General features: G+C 39.9%; 1 protein-coding gene across 5 annotated transcripts in view; it reads right to left on the reverse strand.

Moving 5' to 3' along the window:
- Positions 1-26,143, reverse strand: part of RGS6 (regulator of G protein signaling 6) — a 304,375-nt gene that overhangs the window by 244,403 nt on the left and 33,829 nt on the right. The window lies entirely within an intron of this gene.

Here is a 26,143-nt window from a genome sequence, read left to right on the forward strand (position 1 = left end):
AGGTTTTCCTTCAAGAGCATAAGGAACAATTAAAAAAAAAAAAGTCTGAAAATTCAGAGCACAATTCTACAACAAAGGATCAATTTTGCATCACAAAAGTCAGTCCTAGAACACAGGATGACTTGGATCCTACTTTCTCCTTCATGTAAAATCACATGGCCTGGTTAACGCAACTTCATTAATTAGGAAGCTATATAAAAACAGGCAATCTTTGTCATCCTTCTGCCTCAGAAACCACCAAGAAAATAGCACCAGGTGCTGTGATCAGAATGCTATTTCACTGTGGTTGTTATCCATCTTCCAAGAGGGAATAAAAGTTGATCTCATTAAAAAACAAAAAGGACTATTTGACTACTTGAGCTAAAGAAAGAAATTTAAAGAAAATGGAGACCGCAAATGTTTCTTGTGAAACATCACTGCTCTTCTCAGTCAAAACTTGCGCACTGGACGCTGTTCAAACAAGTTGGATTTAATACATAAAAACCTAATGCTTTCACTTGTTTGCTCAGACTCAAGGGAGCTGGGATTGCTGAGTAAATGCAGCTAAGTCACTTTTGCTGCTTGTTAGTAAGCAGCTTAATAAACTGCAAAAGGAGAGCCAGTTGTCTGCTCACAAGGAGGAGCTTCACAGGTGCCTCACAAGAGTCAGCTGTGCCAGCAGCATTGCGGGGAGAACTGGGGCAACAGTCTCTCTCTGTCCTCATTTAAACTGCTTATAGATAAAATATGAAACTGTGGACTAGCACAGCATCACAAGAGACGTGGAGAGTGGTAACAGTCTAGCCCAAGATCTTCAGACATCCTTAGCATAAATAAATGCAACTCCTGGGCTCTGGCCAGACCAAGAGCTGTAAGTTCCCCACCCGGCACACTGCAACAATATTGTTTGTTAGTCCTCTATAGAAGTCAAAATTACCATTAATGAAGCTAACTTGAGAGATTTTGCACTGTACAGTTGTATTAAGCTCAAATTTCTGAACTGAAAAGCATATCAATTCTAACATTATAAAAGAAAACTTCCTCAGCCCTTTACCCACGCCCAAAACAAATGAACCACATTGACCCTTTCTTTAGAAGCTGATCCACTGTTTATGATTCCTACAGAGCTATTCAGGAACGTACACTCAAAACAAGTGATCCAGCCAGCCAGAGAGCTGCACTGTGGATGCTCTGTAATGAAAGCAGTTTGTCACTGTGTGACAATGAGAGAACAGCTGTGACTCATTTCATAGTCTACTGAACATGAAACGAGTTTGTTCCCATCTGTGCTGAACTGTGCCGCCTCTTGTGATATGTTTTAGGAATTGCTGCTACCCTATCTTCTATTACAATGGTAAAAATTAAAGACTAAGCAGCACTGAGTTGTTACATTTCTACTGCATGAGACAAACACTGCTAAAGTTTTAGATCCCACTGAACTGACTTCTAGATCTGAAGATCAGCCCTGTGAAAACAAGAGATGGAAAGTGCTGGTCCACTGCCAAAATGTCACATTCATGGGGACTCTGAAATTTTGTTCCTTGCTCACTAAGAAACCCCAAAGACACAGATGGCTGCATATTTCCAACGATTAGAAAAAATATTAGAAGAAAAAAATATTATAATGGTTCCTTATAACCTGCACTGTTGTCATTGTTCTAGCACCCTGTCATCAGCAACCTTAGCTTTCCAGACTACAGATCTAATAACGTGGTACTATCCATACCCAAACCTTCTTTCCAAGAAGGACTTTCCAAGGGACTGTTCCTTCCGTCCCTGCAGTTGAAACACAAGAATCCCAAGGGCATTTCAAAGTCAAATGCGGCTCTCTTGGTATGCTTCACTACTCCCTCCATCACAGGGGGAGAATGACAAGTCATTACAAGAGCCTCAAGTTCTTTTAACTGTCCTTCCACAATACGGACCCAGGGCAGCAACTTGAAACATTATGATGCAAGCTGCCTGAACCTGCATTGGTGGCAGAGGACTGGTGACCAAAGAGACCATTATACGCTCATCTGGTTAAAATTTTCCAAAGGCTTTGATTTGCCATTTGAAAGTGAAAATGGAACGACACGCCAAAGTCTAATGAAAGCACACGGATTTCAACAAATATTTAATAAATATCATCCAGATTGAGAATGGATTGATATCATGAGATGAAGTATTTTATTTTGACAGTCAAACAGTTGGTTTCATTACCACTATCATTTTGCTTGCAACACATTCAATTATTATGTCATTTCATGTCATGACAGTCAAAATGTTTGTGTTAGGGCACAAAAAGATGACAGAGGCTGAATAAAGCGTTCCAGTCTCATTATTTCAATAAAATTGGAAATTTCAGCTTTACAGAAGTAAAAAAAAAAAAAAGCCCTCATTTTTCCCAAAACAGAATTTTAGAACTGTATTCTGTGAAAATGTTGATATTCTGACTTTCTTTCTAACTCTGAATGAAAGATCTGAAATATTGCTATTTCTAGTATAGTGCAAATTTCAGTTTCTGACTAACTCGGATTATCAAAGCCTAGCAAATCAGTACATTCTCTGCAACAGGTATTTTGTTAGCAGTAAGTACATATGCTCTAATGCAGAGATAAAGTTTCATCAGAAATATTCTGCAAAGTTTCAGTGTGCATTTGTGCTACTGTCATCACTAGCATCATGCCATTAGTATACTTAGTAAAACAAGAAGATATTTCATTCACATTGCAATAGAAGGGTATCAAAAAATCAAAGAAAGAAGAAATTGCAACTGGAAAACTTCTTTTTCAGATCAGTACATTTAATGAACATTCCAAAAACAAGGGACCTTTTTCTCTCCTCGCTCTTTCAACAGATGCAAAAGATGTGACAGTTGCAGTCCAGCTGCAGGAGTTCCCAAACTGACATGGGACTGTTAATGTTACAGCTGTACCGTGATCTACCTCCACGTGGTATCCAAATATTGCCTGAACAGCCCAACATCTATTCCTGAGTGCAAGCATGGCTAGGCACAGGGCCAGGAACGGCTGTTGCTGACAACAGTTGTACCTTAGTAAATTTAATTCAGGAAAACTAATTTTTTTTGTGTAAGATTGGAAGTCAGAGGATTCTGAAATTTAATCGCAGTCTAAAAATGATTCCCTGAGCGTTCTCGGCTACATCACTTTCTTTCATCTGTCTCATTCACTTCCTTACTTTTCTGACAATTTCATCTCAGTGACATTTACAGCTATCCATAAAATCAAATTTCATATAATAAAATCCAAACATCCTGACAATAAAGAGCATTGCGCCTCACAGGCCTTTTTTAAAAGGTGAACTTACATGACATCAAGCATGTATCCTGTTTTTGTATTATACTACACTAGTTTCAAAGGAATAGGAAGGCTGAATTTCAAGAAGCGTTGGTATAAGCTTTGTAAAACTAAAACTACAGAGGTCAAATCTTGTGGATGTTTACAGACAGTTAAGAAGAAAACTAGCACTCTTTGAGGCACAACAAAAAAGCAATGTACTGCCCAAACAGGAAAACAGAAACCCCTGAAAGTATTACACCTCAGCCTGGGTACAGTTTTATGCCAGAGGAACAGGATGAAGGAGTGCTTGCAGAAATGACAGCCTGAGGAACCCATTAGTTTGTTTTCTCCCCAAAATGGGCTAAAACCTAACAAACAGCAGCAGATCGATGAAGGGATGCTTTTAACTTGGTGCATTTTACTAGGAAGTTTTTTTTATTCTGAAGCCTTAGATATGTAGGCAAATTAAGAGCACTCAAGCTTGATAATTTGAAGTGGGGGTGAAGATTCTGCGTTTGGGGAAGAGCATCTTCCCTCCAGGACATCCTGGAGCTACTCTGTCTATTTCAGAGGCCAGAAATTTTCTCTGGAGAAATTATTTTTATGAGCCACTGATGATTCATTCTTGGCAGAGTAACAGAACTCCAGTCAGCAAAGCTGAACTCCAGTAAGAGGAGGAAAATCGTCCTGGTCTTTCTGTTTTATTTTGATGGGAGAATTGAATAGCTTCTTGTTAGCAAGTCCCCTCCAGAGCATCATGGGATTCAAGCAACCTTACAAATGCTGTTTACCAAGGGCACACCAACACGGGCAGCAAGAAGCTCATTAAGGGGAGCAGCTATCATCATTAGACAGGTAGTCCTACCTCTAGGATTTTCTGAGGCACAAAGCTCCTGCTAGTTCTGCTCACTCTCCAAGGGTATAATTACCTCCTGCAAGCTAAATGTGATTGTATGGGGGAAACTTCATGGAAATACTTGGTTTCATACAAATCAGTTAAATGCTGAACATTTTACCTTTGTAAAAAGGCTTTAAAAGACCATGTCATTTTGTCAGTGGGCTGTTTAGCAGCAAATGTTTGTTGTGTAAGAATCATCATCTGATTCAGTCTTTTATTGGCCTGGTGGTGCTTTGCCACCATTCCAGAGAAATGAGATGAAATGAAATAATACTATCATATTTGACATTTTGCAAACGTATATAATATGCCACTGAAATTAACAAACATCTATTTCAGAAGACTAGCTCTATTCTGATTCTGGCAAAAAACATCAGAAAAAAAGAAATCTAAGGGAATGTAATCAGGCAATTTTTCTTCAAATGAAATTACTTAAATATAGAAAAGATCCTTTGCTGGGAAGAACTAGCAGCACTAAAAACAGCCTGTCAAAAATAATGACTTGCACAGCTAATCCCTGTGTATCGCACTGCATATTTACCCCTTGATATAATAAGATTTGCATTTCTCTAAATAAGAATTCATCAACACTATTATCTTTGGCAGAAAGAGGATAGAGAATGTGAATTTTGTAAAGAAAGTTTTTAAGTAATGTCAAAAATATAGTTCATTTTCTCTTCCATCTAGCTTCCATTCCAAAATATATTGATCACAATTCAATACTACCATAATGCTAGCAATCTGCAACACTGGCAAAATTTAAAAACACCACCATCCAACTAGAAAAAGGATGCTTGAGGGAGTACATTCATCACAGCAACATCCTTCCTAATCTCAGAATATTTTGGGGAACCTTAATATCACTAGGTGAGGCATGGGAAAAATTTTCCTTGCCAAAGACCACACAGGACTTCCAGTTTTCTCTGGTGGGCTCACAGTTACGGTGAGTTTACAGAGATCCTGATCTGCAGCTTCCAGATCCAAGCTGGTTTAGTGGCAGTCTAGAGCACTCATGTCAGCACACACTATCACATAGCCTACCCCCCCAGATAAATCACTCCTAACACTTCATGCTTCCTAGCACATTCCCCTTCTACAATCCGGTTGCAGAGGGTGAGTCAGAAGACTCATATTTTCACTTCCAAATGAGGGATTAACCTTGAATGTTTGGTGGTGAAATCAGGACCTACAACTTTCTTCGTCCTTCCCGGTCATCTTTAGTTGGGCTTCCAAAACCCTCTCTTCTCCTGAGGGTAGGGAAGGGGAGGACAACCTCTCTACCAAAGTCCTCCTAGCATGGTGGCATCCACACCTGCTGTCTTGAGGGACATGGCCAGATCTGTGCACATGCCCAAGGAACACATTGCACAGCAAGTCTGACACAGCCCACACACATCAGTGTCCATGTGCTCTCCGGCCATCCGTGCCGCATCCAGGGCAAATGCCTGGTCTGTGCATTCACACAGCTTCACTGAGGTGGATGGGCAGTCAGGGACTCCAGACAGAGTTCTAAAAATCTCAAATTCCACTTGAACTTCTGATTCAAGAGAATGTTTTGGGGAAACCTGTACATACATTATCCCCCCCCCCCCCCCCAGCCTTTTTCTATCTCTGTGGGCAGAGTTGAAGGACTGTGTGAATTAAGAGGGACCAGCAGGGACAATGGAGAACGCCACTCTGCGGAGAACACTGGCATATGCCAGAGCTATCAGGTAGCAGCAGCACGATGCAGACTGAAGGTAAGGTTTGCCTTGCTTGCTAGAGGCTGCAGAAGAACACCCTGTTGGACAGACCTCAGTGACAACACAGGGGCTATCCCGAAACTCCTACACAAAACAGAGCAGAAGGCAGCTCCTGACCCTGAGGCCAAGTGGCATCTACAGTCTACGTTCATACCGCATAGTGCTTGACCCAAGCACTCCTAGGGAGCTAAAGTATAATCGTACATTTGAGTTTCACGTGTTGTAGCAATTAGGGGAGCAGTGCAGAACCCCATTACTTAGAGTAATTTGAAGTGTACTGAAAAAACTTCAAGTATAACAAAAACATAAGGCTATTATCAGAGCAGCACATATCTTGGAATTCGTGCCATAGACTACCATATAAGCCCATTCTACAGCTTCATTTAATGTGGTAATGTAACTCCTTAAACTTAGACTAATTCAAAATGACCTAATTTTGTAAGCCTCCTGGAAAACAGAAAGGATGCATTTTGAAATAGCAAGAAAATATAGACCAAGTGACTTGTAGATATATTTCTCTACCATTTATTTTGGTTTTGTCCAAGTCAGCTTTCATTTCATTTTTTAATTACTCTAAGGACTGTACCTCTTCTGAAAATCCACCTGGTGGGTCTCTTCTGTAAAATATTAGTATCTTAACTTCATAGAAAAGGTGGGAGGTTTTAGCCCATTATATGTTCCACAGAAACCATATTACCAATTTATAGTCTAATTCCTTTGCTTTAGCACCACCTCTTAGGAGGAATAGCTACCCGACTGCTTTGTCATACCACGGACCAACAAGCGGAGACTACTGTAAGGGATCCATGATCACCTTGGTGCAACCACTATCGAGTCAAGAACTGCTCTGTCAGTTTAAAGCCCCAAAGGATCTGGCCCCAAATGCACGATGAGTAGTTAAAAGACATCATAAACTCAAATTTTAGAAAGGGGGAATACTTACGTAGCTCGTATAGCTGCCCCAGTTTTTAAAAAAAAAAAAAAAAAAAAAAAAGAGGTGGAGGGAAGGGAGGGAAGTGTGTTCTTCTTGGTATAAATTATCAGAGAACTGATATATCCTGACAAAACATCTTTCAGTATAAACTGAATTTAAACTATTGTATTTTTCAGAAGTAGACTATTCTACATTCTGCCCAAAAACACATAGAAACATCAGAAGAAACGTACCAAACTTGCTAAATTTAATAAGTTACATATCTCTTTATTCTTCTCTTTTCCTTTGAGCCTTTACTTATAACTGTTTTAGGTCTATTTCTGAGAGACACTACAAAGAGCATTTAAACCTGAGCTTTAAATTGCATTTCATTATGTTTTAGTTTTTGCTAGGAACGGAATTACTACTTCCACTATATCCAGAACTCAGCTGTTAAAAAATTCTTTTCAATATGCTGTCAGATTTACTCCTAATGTTCACATAGTAGGTGAGACTCAGTTTCTAAACACTGGCTAAATAATCAGAAGCACAGCTTCATTCAAAACATCAGTCCCTACTCACTATAAATTTAAACAACAAGCAACACTTCATTGTTTCAACCAAAAAATAAAATTAAAAAAGACCAAACTCACTCCTTCCTCAAGTTTCCTCCCCTCCTTGCTGTGTTCAGCATAGCAATTAACAGCAATTAAAGTCTCTGTGAAGTCATCCTTCAGGACAGTAACAGAAAAGCTATTATGTATTCTAAATATAGCCCTTCTATAGATAAAAAATTAAACAACAGTTATAATAGAATTATTACTAGCATGCATGCTCCTACAAATCAATATTTACTTTGAACCAGAAAAAAATGTAAAATTACACAATTAATGAGAGAACTTCTGGTAAGTGGATATTTTTATATATGTCAGGACAACTGGAAAAAGCACCTTCTGAAAGGCGAGATAGCTCACAGTTCGGAAGCAGAGCTGACCTGCTCACTTTAAGATGACTTGTTGAAAAAATAAACATTTGTCATTTATTAGCCCACACTTACCACACATCCCGTCTCCTCTATTGCTAAATTGAAACCACATTGTTATTATGCAACACCTATTATTTAGTGTCTACATTTCAAACTAGTTTAAAAGGTAATTATAGAGGTTATCCAACCATCCTGGGCAAATACTAAACTATGGACAGTAAGTGACTGGGATTTCTTCATAATTATTTCCTCTAAGTAAGGGTAACTCAAATGAACAAACTATCAAGAATCCACCAAAGCCATCACAGGCCTTAGGGTGAACTGCAAGATGGATCTTTACCTTCAAGAGAAACGGAATGGCTTATGAGCAGATCAGAAGGCCAGGAATCAACTGATACAGGGTTTTTTCCTAGCTATTTCACTTCTTACATAGCATTACATGCCTCTCAGTTTCACCAAATGAATAATGGAGTTTCAGCATGCATACGGGGGAATTGAGCGCTTTTAGGTTGGCACTGATTGACTAAAGATATTAACACAGTTATGTTTCTGTGATAGACCTGTTTACTGCAAACCTGATGCAAGTGAAGACAAAAGAAAATGCCCTCTCACCAACTGAGAGGGCATTTTCTAAGGACTTCCTAAGGACTGAGCCTTCAACTGGGTTACAGTGCAGTGATGCTGTGAGTCAGCCACACTCCTGTAGGTAGCCCTGCTCCTGGAGCCTCAGTGAGCACCCATCTTTGTGACCAGAAAGGTCACCGATGGCCTCCCTGCCCCATACAGCGCTAAATGGTTCGTTCGTTCTTCCTAGTGAGGAAGGGGGGACAGCGAGGCAAGGGAAAAAAGAAACCCCGATCCACCTCCAGGATCACCTTTCTGAACTGTGTTGGTGGTAAGGGATAGCTGTGATAGGCATCCAGACATCCATGCTTGAAACTTGGTTTTGAGCTGGCCAGTGGCAAAGTCTGTGCCAAATTGAGTCTGGCCCAGCATGTATGAAACAGTAAAGTTTCAGGACTTTTCTTTCTGATTGCCTGTCCTGGGCTGCCTTCTTAGACTACTTTTGGCTCAATCTGGTAGGAAAGTGTTCTAAAAACCCCTGTTCTTAGTTCAGCTCAGGAGAGATTTGGCCACCTGTGAACCGCACACACCCACTGGCCCAGTGACAGCAGGCTAAAAACAAACAAATAAATAAAGGCTTTTAATGGAGTCTGCACCGAACCTTCTCAAGAAGCTTCTTTCATGAAGGGTTTAAAATCAATAGAGCAGAGCTCTTGCTGTAATTACTCACCGATAGTACAAGATAAAAGTGCGGACTGCAACAGGAAGAGAGGCAGAAGGCCAAACTCACTCCTGATGTAAGCAAAGAGGCTGCACAGAGGACAGCAAGAACCATAGCCTCTCCTTACATGTCTGAATCTGATCCACAGAGTGCAAAGATCATTGCTGCTGATCATTCAGATGAGACAGGAATCTAAATCAACCAATAACGATGAAGAAAACCTGAAATGTACCACTTACTCATTTTACAGTTCATTTTTTAAAGAATAGTTTCAGCCTTAATGGGATATTTTCAGTTAATCCAAACGGCTTCTGAAGTGATTGCACACGCTCAGTTTTTCTGATAGAATTAATTTACAACTGAAGGAAGTCTCGACTTACAAGGCTACAGCTCTCCTCTTTGTTACAGTTAACAGCAATTCCTATAGTCAACATTCAAGCTGTCAGTCAGACAGACATTTACTATCAACATCTTCATTTCCCTTTATTTCTGCAGACACCTTTAAACAGCACTGCCTCTCTTAATTCATAAGCCATATTAGTGCTTCTGCTGGTGCAACATGCTCTGCATAGTCTGGCATAAAATTAAATGCCTGTACAGAAGTTTGCAAACCTTATAGCACTTAGGCTAATTTTTCTCTTTATTATAACAGAGGAAGCAAGAACTGCAGAATATTACAGCATCCAGTCTTCAGTTTAACATGGCTTCGCTATCAACAGTGGTATCAATTAAATGACTATCTGAAAGATGAAGTAATACTCAAATTTTTATCTGCCACTTCTGCAAAGCTACCGGACAGGCTAACTGCTAAAATCAGGACAGCTCAACTTGCCAAGGGTTAACCTGTTCATGCACCAGCGCCTAAGCCTTTCTCTTGCTTAAGGACTGTTTAATTATGTATACCAAGTGGAATAGCTCCGGCAGGAAAGATTAAAACAGACTCTTACAGCCTAACGGCAAGGGCATTTAACCAGAATATAGCGAGTCTATGGACCAATATCGCCTACATTCAGGTGGATATCATAAAAATTGGTGTAGGAATTTCACTCCCTGAGAAAATCAAAAAACTCTGAAGGGTCACAGGTACACATCAAAGTAGGATTTGAAAACTGCTTTCAAATGAAACAGAATCATCAGTTCCTGAATGCCTCATGCTGTGCTTAAAAAGTGCTCAGATGCTTTTCTAGTACCAAAGACAGCATGCAGCACGCACACAGAGTGGTATTTTTCACTTGCATGGAAAAAATAAGGCCCCTTCACCTAACATTGATTTTCAGGAGGAACAAAAGCTCTCAGAGCCTACAGCTTAGGTGTTTCATGCCACCGCTCATCATTTACTTCCTCAGCTGTTTCTCCTCAGTACGTAATGATTGAGAATTTTTTTTGAAACACCCTCAACATATCCTCAATGATAGGTAATATAAGAATATCCCCTATTTTTATTTCTACGGTATAATCACTGTTTATCACACTGCTCCAATGAATCCATCTGAATCCTGTCCACCTTTTCCAGCCCAACAAGCATTGTCTTAACAGTCAAAGTTTCTGAGCAGTTTAACAGCTATGGAAGTGGGGAAGAAAGCCCTGCACACACAATGACGACAAAACCCAAACCAACCACCTTCTGTGAGAAAACAAACGCATGCCTCTCCTTGGCCCCAAATTGTATTGTTTCAAGGTTAAGGACCGACTATAATGCTATCAGCAGAAAGCCAAAACCACAGATATGCTACTGTGGAAATTCCAGTCAAGCTGCAAAAAAATTGAAGCAATTCACAAATGCATACACACATATTTATGTCTCAGATCCTTTACCTAAAAAAGGACTCAAGAGAGTCTGTAGAAATTTGCTGAAGCAAAAGGGAACTTGTTAGATCCAGTAGAGACTGTGCTAGGTCTAAAGGAGAACGCAGGAAAGCTGAAGGTTTGAAAGCAGCCTGCTCTCGCGCGGTTCCCACAGGGGACCCGAGGCTGCGCAGAGCCGTTAGCTCTGGAGAACGACCCCAGCGCGCCGGTGTGCTGGGAGGCTCCACCGACAGCCCCGCGCGGCCCCGAGGGAGCTCTCACCCCGGGACAACGGAGGTGCGCCGCAACGCAGAGACGCAGCACTACTGCAACATCCATCCTGGCGTATGCTGCAAGCCCCGAAGGTGCCGGGAAAACGGCAACAACGTGGCAGAGCTTCCCACTTTTGCTGCTCTTTCGGAATCTGACCACTACAGCATTTTCTTTGACAAGTACTAGAGCAACACGTTTATACTAAAACTGAAACAGTCATACATCTGAAGGTATGGCTCTCTGCAAAAATATATCAAAGTGATTTCTGGACTATTTTTAGACAACATTTTGTTAAGGCAGAAATTAAAAGTTTTCTGTAAATGAACGGAAAGCAAAGAGAATGATATGGTGGTGTATTCTATTAACAGGAGGAGAGGAAAAAAAAAAAAAACAACCAAACCTTTACGGCAAACCAAAACAGGTGGGTAGACAAAAGCCGTTCCTCCTGTGTCACTTTTGCCATCCACACTGGTAGAAAAGCCCATCAGCCCTAGATTAAAAGTTCTTTTTCCGTACTTTCTACCCATTGCATTGAATATCATAGGGAGAGGAAACTTCTACAATTTTATTTTACAAGCCTTCTGGAAAAATAAGATTTTGCCAGCAATAGGAACTCCGCAAGTCTCTTTCATATCTTCTCTCTTAAATACAGGCCTTCAGGAAGCCTCCCCCTGCCCTTTAAATCCAAGTTCTGATTTAAAATCAGGAACAGAGTGACAAGCAGCAGATTCCCAGAAGCACAGGGTTTAATGTGAAGCTCTCCAGTAAGGTCTTGGAAATCTCTAGTGTTTTCATTTTCTGTAATTTATGATAAAATAATTCCAGCTAGAACACATTCATTAAGTGGAGAGCTCCATGCATTCTGTGCTTAGAGCAACTTCTTGCTAGACTTAAAGTCTGCATCAAGAGCTTCATTTTCCAAACTCTGGTCACTACGGGGTTTTTATTAATAATTAAAAACCCCAAAGCATCAAAGGCTGCACAGAAATAGTACAAAAATTGTAGTAATGGAGCATGTGTACATTTAGCACAACCTTTTGATTAACAGACTAACTAAACTATAAAAAGCAAACTATTAGCTGAGCAGCAAAACAGAACCAAGATGCAAACTCTCTCCATATTGCATTACACTTTTTACTCCGCTCTGGTCTGTTCTTTGTAGAAGCCTGTTTTAAGGGGTGCCCCATTCAATGGCAACATGGAGCTGATCAACCACTTCAGACAGTTTTCTGAACGCATTCATTTTGGCGGCGCAAACTGTTTTCTACTCCTGAACACTTGAGCAGAGGAGGTTGCTAACACGTACATTGAGAGAAAGCAAAAATCAGAGCGCTACTGATATGAAACATTATTGAAACTACAGTTGAGCTACATTTGTGGCTAGCCCTAGAATGCAAATTATGTGACTGGATTCCCTGGCCCATCCCAACCAGGCATTCAATCCCATCTCTCTGTCCGCTAAAAATCGACTGCTACCTGCATGCACTGAGCCCCATACGGTGGGATATATTCCCACCGGTGAAAGCGATTCTACTATGAACTGCTTGTTGAACCCTAGGTAGCGAGTGTTCAGAGAGCTTTGGGGAATACAGTTTTCTGTCAAGCAATCACCACCTGCAGAAATGAGGTACTGCAGAGAAACACCTGCCAAGCTTAGCCAATGTTGCTGTTTCAGTCACCAGAGGTCTACCTTACCTGAGAGGTTCAGAAGCACTAACTTTTGCCACCCAAAACATAAGTGCTGCTTGTTCCGAGTACAGGACACTTCTGAACATATTATTACATGCTAGCAAGTTTCATTGTTGTCTGACACGTAAGTATCTAACATGTCAAAAATGCAGGTTTGTATTGTTTCTTAAGAACATAACTATCTTTCTTACAACATGAGTCCATTTCTACACTTGCTTCATTTTTTTGTGCTTAGACAGGTATTTGAATTCAATAGGCCAGCTCTGAAAAGCACTGCTAAGCTGCTATCCATCCTTATTCCTATTCATATTGTAGCGTGCCTAAGCATCCCTTTCTAAGGGCCTGGCTCTCACCGTGATGAACGCTGCGGCAATTCAGTAAAAGAGCGCGTGGGAAGATGAATAATACATAAAAGCAGTTCTGAGTAGTGAGAATCTCACTGCATTTTATACTTCATGGGTTGCGGAAGCAGACAGAAAACAGGTGAAGTAACTTTCTGAAGATGTCTCAGCTGGTCAGTGGCAGGGCCAGGAATAATAAAATTTAATTCTGCTGACTCTCCTTCCAGTGCTCATTTCAAGCAACCATGTTTGTGCACAATAAGCATGACTGAGCTCTCTCTTCTTTATCCCTTTCTTCACAGCCATCAGTAAACTAAACTGACCTGAAAAGCTCAGGTTAAAGGATAACGGTAAGTCAAGAGTAAGGCGCATTGGTACAGGAGATGAATTCTTTTTTCCCTCTAATACAAAGGAGCACTTAACTGCATCAGCTCATAAAAGATTCTTCCAAGAGCAAGTACTTCACAACTTCTACAAGAGATGTGAACACAAACAAGAAGGAAAAGAGATTGAAAACTAAAAGGTTTTGACTAATGTCTTGGGGTTTCTGTTTGTTTGTTTTTTTGAGAGAGATCTTTCTCTTTACAGGAAAGCTCTTCAAAGTGAGAAAGCTCCGACAGTCTCATGTCTTCTCCTTGCACTGGCTTACAGGAGAAGGAGGAGAAAATATTTAAACTGTGAAAAATGTATTTTTGTAACCTTGAGTTGGTATCAGTTGTATCCATCACTTGTATTCATGTCACTTCTGTAAATCCTTCTCAACTAACCCTATCCACCACATGAGCTCCAAAGAATTTCAGCTCATCGCAGTAAGGACACTTCCAATATACAAGAAGGCCCTGCTGTAGTTTTCTGACTTAGCTCTCCTGATGAGGAGCAACAGACCAGATAAAACTGTCTTAAAGGACAGTAAGTAGAGGCTAACCAGTCCCTTTCTCATAGATGTTCACCATTTCTAGATGAGGACTAAGCAGAGAGAAGTCAAATTAAATGTAGGCTAGTAGATTATAACTAGCAGAAGCATGACTAGCAGACCATGCTAATCACTGAGGAAAGCATATAAGATAGCTCATCTTAAAATCTGCAATTATTGCATTCTTATTAGAACATGAACGCTCTTAACATGTTGTAAAGAAGGAGGAAGATGAGCATAAATATGTTGAAGTTTGGTATAATGCATTGTTATTATTACAAAAGCGTTCACTTTCCCAGACAAGTAACAGAAAAATGGGGAAATTTTTAATATTTGAGTTCCAAACTTCTTAGCTAAATTAGAGACAGTGAACATGCCCAAATGCTTGCATGCATTTGCAGCCATTTGTGGTCTGCAAGAGCTGTTTTGTTTATTCAGTTACAATACACGCTAGGAAGGCACATTGCTACAGCTCAGTTGTACTGGAGTCAGTCTTCAATTCTTCCATCAATACAGACAGGACTAAACCTCACATTATCTGATCAGGGCTTTATGCATCAGGAACCGCTCTTCGCTCCTTTTATTTTCTCTTATGTAGCACTATACCTGTGATTATCTTAGTGTGGAATTTTCCCCAGCATTGACGGGAACACTTTACTGACTGACGGGTCACAGGCACCATTTAATTTCCTTTAACGTAACTTCTGAATTTACGTCCAAACTTGTGGAGTAATAGCAGATGGAATGAAAATTTAATCTTGACACTATGATGAAATCTTAGCCCTCTTGACTTCTGTTCACCCTTGGTTTCTGTTTCTGAGGACACTTCCATGTAGATGCACCATGCATTGTATGAAAACCATATTATGCTTGCAGTTACTTATGAATCATAGCATTCCCCCCATAAAGAAAGCGGGGCATAAAGCCTTGTTATAACACACAAATAACAATCTATTTCCTATCTGGTCAAATTAGAGACTGGACACAGACACGGGATTGAAATGACAGGGTCATAAATTCAGCATGTATTGACCTGACTCCTGCTTTTGTCACAACACTGAGCTATCAAATGTAAAACTGCATTTTAAAACATTTTTTCCTGCATTCATGGCAACGAAGATGACTCAGAAGACATGAGCCATTCATGAAACTAATGTCATCCTTAGCAACAGTCCCAAGCCAAACCTGTGACAACTGTGAATGATGCAATTCATCCTGACAAAGCACTGAAACCTAAACATAATTTTAAATTTCCTAGCACTTTATTGCTGTTTTACTGAACTTTCAGCAGGCAAATCAGGCAATCATTTATCCAGTCATCCTCACAGACCTGCTGGCCCTTACATGTATTCTCCAGGTGAGAAGCAACAGTGCCCCTAAACATCCACCAGGAAATCCAACTCCCCTTTGAGGCACGTTTAAATTGTAAACACAGTAAATTGCAGCTGACAACAAGTAAGAATATGAAAAGAGCATAGTATAAAGTTTCACACTCAGCAGCACAGGGGGGAGGTTGTCCCAACTAATCATTTTGACATTCATTTCATTACAAATGTCCAATATGACAGTAACAGAATTTCCCATTTGCTGCACCCGAGTGCTACTGCATCTAGCTCCCATGTGATGCATAATAAAAAGGGCTCTGTTTGCAGCTAGAATCAAACCACAGCATTTTAAATGCATATACCTTAACCCTGTGAAAAATCTACTTGAACTTTTCAACACAAATCCATTACTAATTAAAACACATTTCAGTTCATTTTGTTTTTAATTTCTGAATACAATTTTAGGCTATAAACATACTTTTATTTATATTATCAACTATAACACAAATTGTTATTGCAACTAAAAGAATTATTAAGTCAGACCTTAAAATATAAAACTACCAGAGGGCCAAAATGTGAAATTAAACATTTTAGTGTTGTTAAACATTTCAGCATTGTTAAAAGACAACGTTTTGGTAGACTAAAGCATCATTTTCTGGAAAACTAATGCAAAAGAAAAAGAAATCTAAAACCTTTCATTTTTCATTTGAAACATCGTCGTCGTTCTCCATCCTTCACGGCTGGCCACCAACGTGTGTCTCCACAGAGTAAAAAGATACTTTTACCATCTATGAACACAGAAGCAGTCTAGCAGCGTAGCTCTGCACAAAATACTTAATATTGTGTCCTATGTTCAACTGCAGCACAGTCTCGCACAAATCTGCCTATTCTGCTTCTGAAATGTAACAACACTGTCCTGGGTCACCCAGATAGATCTTGGTCATAACCATCCTGAACACCTCTGCAGCTCATCGAGTGCATTTCACCAATCTGCTGATTGCATAAGTTCTGCTGGGCACACACAAAAGTACAGTCATGTAACACCACAAATGTGGCTTGCACACATCTCCATGACTCATGCAGAAGCCTGCAAACAACTTTTTTTTCATAAAACTTCCTTTCATCTTTTCAATATAATGATCACTAAATAAAGATAACCATAAAGATCAGTTACTTCTAGTGATAAAGTATTCCAAGTCTATAAAGCATAGGAATTTCTATTGTTCAAAATAACTGAAATCTTTAAAACCCTCATGCAAACAACAGCTGGAAAGGGGAGTTTTCAGAAACAGTTTTCAGGCAAAGCATTCCTCGACGCCTTCAAGTTGAGATGTTCTGTACCCAGTCAGTTAAACACAGTGTCAAAGCAAATGAGAGCAAAGAGTAAGTTGGATGAAATGGTTCAAAGCTGGTTGATCGAATCTGTAGTTGATGAAATTCCCCTTTAAAGAAAGTTCCCCAGGTTTAAGAAACTGCCTTCAGAGAAAAATTAGGATTGATACAACTATTTCAGCATCCAATTGACATCAACAGTTTCATTAACAACGTTTGAATAATATAATTGCTGTAAACAGAGCACTTCACTGATCTGTTCCTGAAAAATGCTTCTCCTTTTGTAGATACTACTTAATGAATCTTTTTTGGCCTCAGTCTCATCAAAAAAAAAAAAAAAAAAAAAAAAAGAGAATGACCTTCAACCAAATAAAAAAAAAAAAGCTTCAACTAACTCTAATAGGTGAGTGGCTTAGATAAACTCAGGCTGGGTGCAGAAGGTAACTGAAGAACAACTTCACCTAGCACACAACAGAAACATGAGAGTTTTCAAACCTTCACGTCAACGAGAGTGGGGAGGACTGCAGATAAATGGGGCAACAGCTGCTGACTAACCTCTGCCACACGGACTAACACTGCACTCCGGACGGCCCGCCATACTGCTTGGCAAGATACGCTCTGCTCAACAGAAATAAAAAGTGTAAAAAAAATGATTAAGCAGAATGAGGAAGGGAGAGAAGAAAAAAAAACACCACCACCCTGTGGGCAGTTACTGATCAGAGTTAATGGTTTTGACTTCCAGGGCAGACCAGACCAGTGCTTCAGACGCTCCTCCCTTCCCAAGCAATTCACTTGGGCTTGACAAGGCATGAACAGCTGGGGAGGTCAGGCAAAGGCAAGCCGAGGAGTGGCTTTACAGCTCACTGGCTTTTCTTCACTGATCCCCAAAGATACTCCCATAACCCATGCTTTCAAAGTGAGGTGAATTAGCATATTTATGAAGGCTCTCCTCGGCTGCATGTGGAAAGTTAGCTGATATGCTGTAAACTCACAATTTACCACAGCATATTGGGCATTAACTTCCCTGGGCAGACAAGCCCAAAGCACCGAAATCAAACAACACACGTCACAGCATACAGGAAAGGAGGAGCTTTTAAATTTGAGCGTGTCATCTTTTCTTCTAGAAGCTTATTTGCATGGTAAGGTCATTCTTGTGACAGCTGTCACACGAAAGTGTAGATTCAGATTAGCTCGATACAACTGCCACCACGCAGAAATAGCACCCTCTGACTTTCATGCTATCTAACTCAGCTTCAGAGTAAGCAGAGATTCAAAAAACTTCCAGAAGACCTGGACAGTCAGTGGTGATAAAACACGATACTTCCTAAGCATTCACTTTCAGGCATCTTGTAAGGAAGTGGGAGCAAACTAGGAACAGTATTTTTACTCCCTTTGAAGTGTGGGTGTGTGAGGGGGGAGGTCAGTTCTCCACAGTAATCTCAATAGGTCTCTGGTGTTAACAGTGAGCAACAGTTCATAGTCGTGGAGTGACCATAACATACTAGTAAGCAATACACAATACTTCTGAATTATACTATCACTAAAATAGGAAAACCTCTACAGTTCTCCATGATCCCACTAAAACGAAACAAAAGCGATAACAATCATGAGACAAAGGCAACTCCTTTAGGTCTTAGTAAAAAATCCGTGCACTTGGCTGGGTAGGAAGTTAAGCCTCTTATACCCATTCCTCTGGCCAGTGCAACGAAGGAGGGAGTGAAACGATTACCGTCTGCCCAACTGACCCATAAACGTGATCCATGAGGAGGTGCCACCATGACAAAGAAAAAAAAACCAGCCACAAGCATCTTCAAGAAACCATGGATAACCCCTACAATGGTCAATAAACACAAATTAGCCATATAAACAAACTGCATCTAACATATACACATAAACCTGATTGTATGTAGTGATATGCACGTTAGACAGAGAACGAGTACTTAGTCAGACCAAAGACAAACTGTTTCCATTCTTGCTAAGCTCACTGCTAGGCATACGCTGGTGAAAGGGAGGAAAGGAAACGTAACTTGTAAGATAGTTAGGCTTTTTCATTGGCTAGATTTCATCTCTGCAAAACATTCTTCAAAAATCCACTGAATAACAACGTAAACACAAAAACACTTTCAAATAAAATAAGAAGCATTAACACCTCTCAATAGCCAAAAAGCATCTAAACTCAAATCTTGCTTACGCAGATTTCACAGGAAAATTAGCCTACATTTGAAGCATAAGTAATAAGGTAAATCTTTCAGCTAACTAAGCACAACTACCCTGTCCTCATGAGGTTATACAGAGGTCAACAGACACAGACAAAGCAACTTTGGTGTTAGAAGAAAATCATCAGTCATTTCTCTCTGAAAGAATGGCAGCTTCTCCGCAGTCCGCAGTCACCAAAGAAGTCGCTCACGAGGTTCAGCTGTCCGCAGGCAGAGCCCAACGCTTGACCAGCACAGCGCCAAAGAAACTCAAGTATCACATCCGACAGGGAAGGTCAAATTTCTACAGTCAATCTCCTCATGCCATATGGGGAAGCAACCCATCCCCAAACCATTCTCTTGAAAAATACATGCTTCTAGTAAACATACCAATATCCACAAAACCATCATGGATATTGTCTGTAGTAAAGACAGTAAAAACACAAAAGAAAAAACCAATATCCAATTGTTGAAGTAAAAACACAAAGGTAAGACATGTCTTGCACCAATACATAATCTGAAATATGTCATTTTTATTTGGTAAAAGTAACTAAGATGCCTCAAGAAAGCGTACTAACACAACACAAGATGAATGAAGCCACTGGCAACGAAGAACAGACTGCTGTTCAGTGGATTGTTGGGTTTAGTTTCTTGGGTGCTTCCCCTGGAAATTAATGTCTACTGAGCACTAATGGCTCCATTTCCATATATCTGAGGCAAGAAGAGAACAATGAGCTACACATTGGAGGTGGACAGAGGAATTTAAGCAAAGCTTTTTGTTAGAAAACCGCATCTCAAAAGCTGAAAATCTTATCTCTGTGTTAATATAATTTCTCACCCAAGATAAAAAGAAGCCTGCTCTTCTAACCTATTAAGTCACACAAACCAATAAATGCATTTTCTCATCAGTTCAAAGAACATCAGTTCATGCAACGAACAAAACCATGCAAATGTAAATATATATATACATTTGCAGCTTCACAGAATTTTGTCTATGGAAAATTCATACTTTGAGACTATTATGTTTCTGTTTCCATATGTCATACATGCATTTTGCATGTAGTAGAAATAAGTTTTCAAGACGAGTCTAAGAACTGATCTACCTAGGAAAAATTCAAGAAAAAGAAAATTAAAAGAAAAATTTTGTAATGGCCATCCTATTCCATATTGGCACTCTTGTTCCACGCTCCTTTGTCTAAGGTGAGTTTAGCCAATTTGCAACTGGATTATGTGAAAATTGCACAAAGAGAGCATGATATCCAGGTTGGGAATAACTGCAAAATAGCTACTGCACTTTAAATTCTCAACACTGATATTTCTTCTTAATATCTTTGCTACACCTTCACTGTGAAGACAAGCTGTTAGATTTGCCTATGAGGACCCCTGGTTTTAGCAGTCTTGCTGTTGTGAAAAAGGAAAAGACTTTCTTTGGAATCATTTTATTGCAATGGAGAGAAAATTAATGGGGAGCATTTTTTGTAGAGATAATGGTTTGCAAAACATTATCTGGAAATATACATGGAGAGTTACAAACCTATGCTTGCCCTAGTATCACCTTTTACACACACACTAGACTGAACTTTAGAAAGGCTGAGGTCACGCAGAGTTTGTTGTGTGGGACTCTCTAACCAGTATGCCTGCTTTACATAGTTTTACTATCCGGCAGATCACGAGTATGACAATATACATCCCTACCCTCATGCTGCTCAAAGTGGCAAGCAGTGACTAGATTCCTTACTGCAGGTTTCCACATTTTAGATAATCACTCAACTAGCAGCATCTTGCTAATGCAACACAAGGCACTTGAACAAATATTTTAGGTCCCAGGACACATACTCACTTATGGTTCCACTTTCTAAGGACACCAACAACAAGGAAACATGTATAAACGAAAAGTAAGTTTACAAATGAGCAAACAGCATAGGTTAAAATTTACACGAGACATTGTACTGAGCCACAACCCTGAAACTTTTTCAGATTCTCCATGTTCATCCTGTATTCCCACTATAAGGGCTTTAATTATTGTAAGCTAATCACATCCCCAAGGCATTAAAAGGCAGCAGGCAATGGTGGATGCCTCTAATCCCTCTAGGGTGTAATTATTTCATAGCCACTACACTTCAGGGTTACCTGACTGCCGTTAAGGAAAATTTTATTCTCTCTCTCCTTTCCAATCTAAGCCTTTTAAAATTAAATACATCTCTTACTTATTTCACATAATCTCAATTCTTTGTCTTAAAGTGTAGCGTCAGACTTTGTTCTTGTCTTTAGACGGCAGAGGAAGGCTAATCTCTTTTACTGCATGGTATATCCAGTACAGCATAGACTACTTGGACACAGTATTTTCAAAGGTGACAGACTGGATTTGAACAGAGGTTCATTCATTGCTTGATTTAGGAAGGATCAGTTTCACAATGAAAAGTTTATAAAAGACTTGTTGCATGAACCTAGAGTTAAATATATACAAACTCTTTTTCAACTAGAGTTTACCACCTTTCTAGGGGAATGGATTTTTGACACAATGACATTCCTCTCAAGTTGCTTCCATGTAGATGGAAGATAAAATAGGAGGTAGATCAACATGATTTTTTTTTTTTTTTTAAATTAAGCCCTTGGTTTTTTCCATCTCCAGTCTCAAAATCCTAAGGGAAGTCACCAAGAGAAACACGAGCAAAATAAATATCTGTTGAGGAACAGACCTTCCTATCTTTAGAGGCTTCCTGTGGCAGCACTAAAATGCCGTTTTCCTTACCATAAAAGACCAGGATGGGTAAAAAGAAATTAGAGAATACAAGAGAAATGAATCTTCCTTTCCTCACTCAACCCTCTGACAGAGTACTGTAACAGCTTCCCAAATTATACCCAGAACTCTGTATGGGAACAACCAAGCCAAATGCAGGGCATTTACAGCACAGTGCCTTGCTGTCTCCTGTTCTATATCTTGTGAGTACCCCTCTATGCAGCCATGGTAAAATCGGCAAGCCAAAAATCCCAGCCACACAGTTCCCACACTGACATGCTTGAGCAATAACTGGGAGCACTCTCGTGACCTCGTACTTAGCAGGCTTGACATCAGACAGTGTTTAGACGCCAGCAAAAGAGCATGAACTAGACTGCATATCATCTGATGATGGAAATCTTGGAATATGCTAAAAATATCATTCTTCCCCTTAAAGTTTAGGGAGTCCGAAACCTGCTATTCCTTCAGACTTGTAAAGAATTTAAAAATACTTTTTCTCCCTGTTTAACACATTTGAGGAACTCATGCATTTCTTCTTTGTTGGGTTCCCAAAGGAGAGAAAGGCAAAGACTTAGTAATGAAAACAAGAGGGTAAAATAAAAGAGGAAAAAAAAAGTCTGAATTTCAAAGCGAGTCTGCTTGGTCAGCAAGAACCTTTGGCAAGAACACTGTTGTCCTTTGGCAGAGGCAGTCAGATAATCAATAGGATTTAAGATATCATTGGTTGTCGAGTATTTTAGCCAAATTCTATGGTATCCATGACCAGATCTTGCAGCCTGACACGCCTGTCTTTCAGAGTGGAACCCTAAACAAATGCTTTCTCTTGCTCTGTTCAGCTATGATGCATGCACACCTTACCTACACAGGCGCCCAAACAGCTGATAGCAACCATCTCCCGCTAGCACTGCACTTATTTGGCATGGTAATGGTACAAATACTGCTTTCATTTCATTTTTCAAATGTTAAGGTATTTAGACACTAAGGCACTCTAAATATTTAGGACCATAAGAGTTCTTATTTTTAAAAATGACATTTAGGAGTTTCCTTTTTAAACTCATTGAGGGCTCCAAGGCATCACATCTTTAGAACACCTGGACATCTAACTGTGAGCCTAGATTTTAAGGGTAGTGTTTTAAAATTCTGGCTACAGGATAACCTTTCTGAAAATCCAGAAGGTCTCTGATTCTCTCCAGCGCTGGTGCATGTTGCCACACAAAGTGTTTAGAGTAAGCACTGCAGTTTGAATGCCAGGTTCTCCTCTGAAGAGGACTGAAGCAAGATGACAGGGAAACTGTTGCTGGGAAGTTAATTTGCCTGCATTGATTCTCCTGAGGCAAACTCAAAATCATTAGGTTGAAGCAAATAAAAAAAAAAATACTGTGTGCAGTTCATTTTTTTAAGATATTCATTAATAAATCTCCTATAGATAGTCTAGAATTGGATTTCAGATAAAATAGGACAAAAGGAGGCAAAGATATCGTTACTCCCAAAATAATGATTGCATCTATGTAATGTGGACTATGAAGTAGGAATCTTTATTAAGCCATGGTAACGTTTGAAAAGGGATCTATTAACTCCTTTTAAAAATCCTTCCATTTTCTGTTCTCCAGTGATTTCCTGTTGCATTTCTACAAACAGTAAAACGAAACGGTCATTTTATGGGAATGGAAAAATTTTCTCTTAAGATTAATAACCAAATCGCAGGCAAGTGCTTGAGTTCACTGACTCATAAGTCCATACCAAAGTAAGGTTAATGTTGTTTTCAGTTTATTGACTAAAATACTTTCAGCTACTTAAATATACACCAACTCAATATTCCAGGAAAACGGCAGCAGTGATAGTCTGCTAAATCATGAAAACTGGAAGCTTTCTTCTTTCAAATGGCTTCAGCTCACACAGACTTACAGATACCACCCTAGAAGTCTGAAAACAGCACTTGCTCATCATGTTATTTTCCTTGTCTGATTCAGTTATACTCTGTTTCTCTCTCCCTCCAGTGAAGATGGAAAATTTGGACAGAAACAACTCAACACACAAATATATTTACAGCCCTCAACCTCCACATGGTTGCTTTGAATCTTGCACTGAGAGGATGAACAACAATGCATTTGACTCACGTTAGGCAAGTGCTAATATGAATGGCCTGATTTGGTGGGGCTGTCATCCTGTAAGAGAGAGTGGTAACTGTTCTCATCCTCAGAACTGGTGTTTTCCTGGAAGTCTTGGGGAGAGCCATGGACTGGAAGGAAATAGCCATTTTAACCATCTGCCTTGAACTACATACATGCAAACGTGGAAGGGAACCTCACTGGCAGGACACCTTGCAGAAATTTGCTTTGTGGATACCTGCAGGACTTTGAACTCAAACACTGTCATAGTAGAAACTTCCACCAATACTTTATAAGGAGCTGTTGGGAGTTGGTGTTGTTTCCTTCTTCCATTTGTGCACTTCAGGATGGTTCAGGCCCAACCGCATGGGAAACATTTATTGGTTTCTGCTGCAGCACAAGTGCTAGTTTAGGGATATGAAGTGTTGATCACGTCATACTATTTCCCAGCGAAGAGCAAGGACTCAGCGCTTAAGGACGTTTAAGACTTGGTAGAGGATACCACACCTGCTGCAACTAAGCACTAGGGAGTGTGATAAAGAGGAAATAGCTGGTAGAGGTCAGCTCCCCAAGCCAAAAGACTAGTTTAAAAATACAGTCAATTAATCTCAGTAAGCTGCAAGCATTTGCTCCATGGCTTTAAACAGCAATTCTACAAGCTTTTGTTGTTCAAACCACAAAGTCACTTAAATATTCAGATTTCTGTCTCCATCACAAAGCAGATAGGCAGGCAAATTAGCTGTTTTAAGTTTAGGTAGCAGAAAGAAAAAGCTTTCTTCATTAATCAGGATCTCAGTTACACTTTCATATTATTTCTAGTTTTACAAGAATAAAAGAACATTTTGTTTTGCTTCAAAATCATATCTACACGATGATCCGTATTTGCATCTCAAGAAATTCAAAATATTACCAGCCATCAGAAGAGGAGCGCCACTCCAATTTTACAAGACAGCACTGCAATTAAAATTTTATAAGCATCTCCCCTTGGGAGCGGGCTCCTTCTCTGCCCAATCTGAAACCCAACCGGAGCTCGGGTTACGGGCCCCGTTCCATTAAGCTAAGTGCCGTGCGTGCAGAGAGAAAGCACTACTCCTCTTCTAAAGAGCAACTAGGAAACGCACACAGATACTGCTAGAGGGGATGTAGTAATGCTAACGGCCTATGGCAGAGCTTTTCTTTGTTTTGTTTTAATGCTTTATAAGTTGAGACTTTTAGTTCTTTTTACCCTGCCTTAGGCTATCATGGGAAGGAGAATAAAGGGACATGGGTCATAGACAACAGGCTGTGGAAGGAGAAAGCTTCCAGTGCGCGCAGCAGGAACTGATCCTAGAACAAGATCACGCTAGTTCAGCTAACCACAGAGTAAAAAGTTAGGTTAAAGGTTAGACGCAGTCTCCCTAAAAAGAGGAAGATTAAAGACATCCACTTACCATATTTGTGTTAATGCAGATTTATCCTAGTGGCTAAAGTATAAAGATGGGTAGAGTTCCTCCAGTACTGAGCTCACGTTCTTGCTGAGGTTCCCACCTGCAGCGGCAGCGGACCGTGGTGGAAACTTAGCGCAAGATTTAGCCATAACAGCATAGTCACCTGTCAAGGTCTTCGATACCTTAAAATTTTTAAGAATTTTAGTAGTAAGGTTATTTTATGTTTATAAAATTACACTAAAGTGCAGTCCTGCTTTCACACAATATTATTATGACTTTATTTTAATTCCAGGATAGTGACTGCAGAGGTTCATCTTCATTTCATTTTTGTTATTTTTATGTCTTGGTTTTACTTGGCATCAGAACAGAAAGAAATGTCAAAGCCCTCTAAAAACAAAAATAAAACACGTAATGGAATTGTTTTTTTCCAGCAAACTGCTAGCAAGAGAGCCACTGATAGAGAAAAGGAGCAATACACGGGGGAAAAAAAAGTCCTTTTGACATTTTGCTCTGAAGGGACTAAGACAGAGTGAAGTCAACGGAACTGTTCAAAGTCATACAAGTGTGTAAGAAAGCAAAAAAACTGAACCCCAGATCTGTGAAATTTTACTCCAGTATCTACATCATAGGATAATTCCCCTCCCCCTTTTTCAAATGAGAAAGCCTGCGTGCATGCACAGGTAATATCCATGTCATATCTATGCAAAAACCAGACATACACATATGCATGCCCTCACCTTTATGTTATACATTCAAAAATATGAATATTGTACACATATGCACGTACACTTCTAGAATGACACCCTAGAATGACACCACAGGCCCAGACAGGGTATACAAGAGAGTTTAACATATCTAGAGGGGCTACAGCCTTTATTTTCACCAGTCTCGTGCCCTTGTTCACAGCTGCCCCAACAGCCGCAGAGACGCGC

This window comes from Struthio camelus, chromosome 5 (assembly GCF_040807025.1).
Source record: "Struthio camelus isolate bStrCam1 chromosome 5, bStrCam1.hap1, whole genome shotgun sequence".
NCBI lineage: Eukaryota > Metazoa > Chordata > Aves > Struthioniformes > Struthionidae > Struthio > Struthio camelus.